Source organism: Schistocerca cancellata, unplaced genomic scaffold (genome assembly GCF_023864275.1).
Source record: "Schistocerca cancellata isolate TAMUIC-IGC-003103 unplaced genomic scaffold, iqSchCanc2.1 HiC_scaffold_400, whole genome shotgun sequence".
Classification (NCBI taxonomy): Eukaryota; Metazoa; Arthropoda; class Insecta; order Orthoptera; family Acrididae; genus Schistocerca; species Schistocerca cancellata.
This window is the reverse complement of record NW_026046417.1, coordinates 25,001-30,000: the sequence shown is the minus strand read 5'-3', so window position 1 is coordinate 30,000 and position 5,000 is coordinate 25,001. Positions and strand designations below refer to the sequence as shown.

Sequence of the window (5,000 nt, the reverse complement as noted above, 5' to 3'; positions counted from 1 at the left end):
GACCAACGTCCGGTGCATCCTATCCGCCACAGTACACCAACCAGACTATGATAACCAGGCCAGGAGGTCCAATCATAAAACAGAATATCCCACTCGTCCGACAACCACAATTGCTCAGATAAGCCACCAACACCCACACATGTCCTACACAGGGGTGCACCCAACATCACCACACTGCCTCGTCTTACAGCACAAACACACTGGCAGGAATGAAACACACAGGTCTGCCGCAACCACAGACACGGCTCGCCCCCCCCTCTCACTGGCGGAAAGCGCATCCCGACGTGACATAACTCCTTTGACACACTGACGCTGCCTCGGGCATCCACGTCCTACGGTCGATATCAACGAACCTCACCCCCCCCCCCCCCCCCCCCCACAACACGCCATCCCATACCACATTGTGTACCGTACCCAAACCTAACGTGTACTGTACTACAACGCAATGTGTACCATAACACAACCCAGTTTGTACCTTAACCTAACCTATGTCACCTTAACCTAACCTATGTCACCTTAACCTAACCTATGTCACCTTAACCTAACCTATGTCACCTTAACCTAACCTATGTCACCTTAACCTAACCTATGTCACCTTAACCTAACCTATGTCACCTTAACCTAACCTATGTCACCTTAACCTAACCTATGTCACCTTAACCTAACCTATGTCACCTTAACCTAACCTATGTCACCTTAACCTAACCTGTGTTGCACCTTAACCTACCTCAATTTGCACCGCAATGTAACTCAATTTGCACCGCAATGTAACTCAATTTGCACCGCAATGTAACTCAATTTGCACCGCAATGTAACTCAATTTGCACCGCAATGTAACTCAATTTGCACCGCAATGTAACTCAATTTGCACCGCAATGTAACGCAATTTGCACCGCAATGTAACGCAATTTGCACCGCAATGTAACGCAATTTGCACCGCAATGTAACGCAATTTGCACCGCAATGTAACGCAATTTGTACCGCAATCTACCCCCATGTTGTGCCTTAACCTAACCCACGTTGTGCCTTAACCTAACCCACGTTGTGCCTTAACCTAACCCACGTTGTGGCTTAACCTAACCCACGTTGTGGCTTAACCTAACCCACGTTGTGGCTTAACCTAACCCACGTTGTGGCTTAACCTAACCCACGTTGTGGCTTAACCTAACCCACGTTGTGGCTTAACCTAACCCACGTTGTGGCTTAACCTAACCCACGTTGTGGCTTAACCTAACCCACGTTGTGGCTTAACCTAACCCACGTTGTGGCTTAACCTAACCCACGTTGTGGCTTAACCTAACCCACGTTGTGGCTTAACCTAACCCACGTTGTGGCTTAACCTAACCCACGTTGTGGCTTAACCTAACCCACGTTGTGGCTTAACCTAACCCACGTTGTGGCTTAACCTAACCCACGTTGTGGCTTAACCTAACCCACGTTGTGGCTTAACCTAACCCACGTTGTGCCTTAACCTAACCCACGTTGTGCCTTAACCTAACCCACGTTGTGCCTTAACCTAACCCACGTTGTGCCTTAACCTAACCCACGTTGTGCCTTAACCTAACCCACGTTGTGGCTTAACCTAACCCACGTTGTGGCTTAACCTAACCCACGTTGTGGCTTAACCTAACCCACGTTGTGGCTTAACCTAACCCACGTTGTGGCTTAACCTAACCCACGTTGTGGCTTAACCTAACCCACGTTGTGGCTTAACCTAACCCACGTTGTGCCTTAACCTAACCCACGTTGTGCCTTAACCTAACCCACGTTGTGCCTTAACCTAACCCACGTTGTGCCTTAACCTAACCCACGTTGTGCCTTAACCTAACCCACGTTGTGCCTTAACCTAACCCACGTTGTGCCTTAACCTAACCCACGTTGTGCCTTAACCTAACCCACGTTGTGCCTTAACCTAACCCACGTTGTGCCTTACCCTGCTCTGTAATTGGCATATGACACGTTACATTAATGTATTGTTGTCCAACCGCAACCGGCTCAGAATGTTGTGTACACAGCTATGTGTCATCTCCCCATAACAGCTGCATTGCAGTGTGGTACGCCATAGAGACGTGTGGGAGTAATGGACGCAGTGGATGGCGATCAGCATGAGCCGTCTGTTCATGTAGTGGCGCGTGTATGCAGACGTAGTAGTCTCTTCTCACACAATGTGATAGCACGGTGCCCCGCGTTCCACATCTGCGACATGCTACAGAGGCCGGTTGACAGTTGGTCGCGCAATGGAGATCGCATATGTACGGGGGCACCTTCCACGTGCCCTCTAGTCGGGCACATTTTGTTGCGTGGATGTGAGCGAATGTAGTGTGTCTTGACACCTGACAGGCAGGCATGCAATAATAGTTGACTTTGCAAACGGGGATGGACGTGTACGTTTACTGGTGACGTTACGCAAATGAACAACTGGTAACCCGTTGTGGTGCGGTTGATCTTGCTGGAGGTACATCTGTGAGGGCAACGATCGGTACAGCTACGAAGCGGTCCCCACCATACCAACGAACGTGAATGTGAATCTGGGTGTGAAGCGATACGCGGCTGTGGGTGGGTGGGACTGTCCCCGGCCGGTGAGGGGGGGCCGCCCGGCGTGCTGGCCGCGCGGTGCGTGGGCGCACGCGCTACAGCCGGCTGGTGGGGGCGCCCAGTGGCAGGCGCGCCGGCCGACGGACGCGGCAGGCGGCGCAGCTGCGCGCCGGGGCACCCTGCGCGCGGCGCCGTGCAGCCAAAGTGGGTCCTCGCGGACCCGGTGCGAAGCGCGGTGGACATCTGCAGTGTGCTGGTCCGATTGAGGACTGTGTGCGTTGAGGATGCGCCGCCGCCCGGCACTCGGCGCCGCGACGCCGTCTGCTGCTCGGTCGCCCCAGCGGTTCTCGCTGGTGGTTTGTATCGCAGTTGTGCGGACGTGTTGGCACGTGCGCTGTGCTGGGAGAGTTCGCTTCGGCACCCACGTGGGGCCTTTGCCCTTCTGTGGCGCTGGCGTTGGAGCTGCCGGTCACCGTAGGTGGCGCGTGTTGTCTCCCGCCGGCAATGCCACGACAGCACGCTCCCGGGCCTCTGTCGGCAGCGGCAAGCTCAGTTGGGAGCACGGGTGGTCGCACCTAAAGCGTCTACTCGCCTAACTCCGGGCGATTGCGCCTCTCTCGAACCCGACCAAGTACTTAGGACGGCGCTGCGCGCCGCCGGGACCTGAGAGGGTTTCGAGGTGTATTGTGCAGGGGAGCCCAGCCTCCTCCTGTTTGCAGAATAATTGAGCGGACGCTTGCGTGTTCGCGCGGGCCCCCGGGACACACTCCCGGGCGGCCGGCTGCTCAGCTCTAGTTGACGCAGCTCCCTGGTTGATCCTGCCAGTAGTCATATGCTTGTCTCAAAGATTAAGCCATGCATGTCTCAGTACAAGCCGCATTAAGGTGAAACCGCGAATGGCTCATTAAATCAGTTATGGTTCCTTAGATCGTACCCACGTTACTTGGATAACTGTGGTAATTCTAGAGCTAATACATGCAAACAGAGTCCCGACCAGAGATGGAAGGGACGCTTTTATTAGATCAAAACCAATCGGTCGGCTCGTCCGGTCCGTTTGCCTTGGTGACTCTGAATAACTTTGGGCTGATCGCACGGTCCTCGTACCGGCGACGCATCTTTCAAATGTCTGCCTTATCAACTGTCGATGGTAGGTTCTGCGCCTACCATGGTTGTAACGGGTAACGGGGAATCAGGGTTCGATTCCGGAGAGGGAGCCTGAGAAACGGCTACCACATCCAAGGAAGGCAGCAGGCGCGCAAATTACCCACTCCCGGCACGGGGAGGTAGTGACGAAAAATAACGATACGGGACTCATCCGAGGCCCCGTAATCGGAATGAGTACACTTTAAATCCTTTAACGAGTATCTATTGGAGGGCAAGTCTGGTGCCAGCAGCCGCGGTAATTCCAGCTCCAATAGCGTATATTAAAGTTGTTGCGGTTAAAAAGCTCGTAGTTGGATTTGTGTCCCACGCTGTTGGTTCACCGCCCGTCGGTGTTTAACTGGCATGTATCGTGGGACGTCCTGCCGGTGGGGCGAGCCGAAGGCGTGCGACCGCCTCGTGCGTGTTCGTGCGTCCCGAGGCGGACCCCGTTGAAATCCTACCAAGGTGCTCTTTATTGAGTGTCTGGGTGGGCCGGCACGTTTACTTTGAACAAATTAGAGTGCTTAAAGCAGGCAAGCCCGCCTGAATACTGTGTGCATGGAATAATGGAATAGGACCTCGGTTCTATTTTGTTGGTTTTCGGAACCCGAGGTAATGATTAATAGGGACAGGCGGGGGCATTCGTATTGCGACGTTAGAGGTGAAATTCTTGGATCGTCGCAAGACGAACAGAAGCGAAAGCATTTGCCAAGTATGTTTTCATTAATCAAGAACGAAAGTTAGAGGTTCGAAGGCGATCAGATACCGCCCTAGTTCTAACCATAAACGATGCCAGCCAGCGATCCGCCGCAGTTCCTCCGATGACTCGGCGGGCAGCCTCCGGGAAACCAAAGCTTTTGGGTTCCGGGGGAAGTATGGTTGCAAAGCTGAAACTTAAAGGAATTGACGGAAGGGCACCACCAGGAGTGGAGCCTGCGGCTTAATTTGACTCAACACGGGAAACCTCACCAGGCCCGGACACCGGAAGGATTGACAGATTGATAGCTCTTTCTTGATTCGGTGGGTGGTGGTGCATGGCCGTTCTTAGTTGGTGGAGCGATTTGTCTGGTTAATTCCGATAACGAACGAGACTCTAGCCTGCTAACTAGTCGCGTGACATCCTTCGTGCTGTCAGCGATTACTTTTCTTCTTAGAGGGACAGGCGGCTTCTAGCCGCACGAGATTGAGCAATAACAGGTCTGTGATGCCCTTAGATGTTCTGGGCCGCACGCGCGCTACACTGAAGGAATCAGCGTGTCTTCCTAGGCCGAAAGGTCGGGGTAACCCGCTGAACCTCCTTCGTGCTAGGGATTGGGGCTTGC

The 5,000-nt window shown here is 53.6% G+C and overlaps 1 non-coding gene across 1 annotated transcript in view; it reads left to right on the top strand.

The window, feature by feature from the left end:
- Positions 1–3,340: 3,340 nt before the first annotated feature.
- The window catches only part of LOC126119612 (small subunit ribosomal RNA), a 1,909-nt gene continuing 249 nt past the window's right edge, over positions 3,341–5,000 (top strand). The window contains exon 1 of the ribosomal RNA XR_007525913.1: positions 3,341–5,000. This exon is cut by the window's right edge and continues 249 nt beyond it. This is a non-coding gene — a ribosomal RNA (small subunit ribosomal RNA).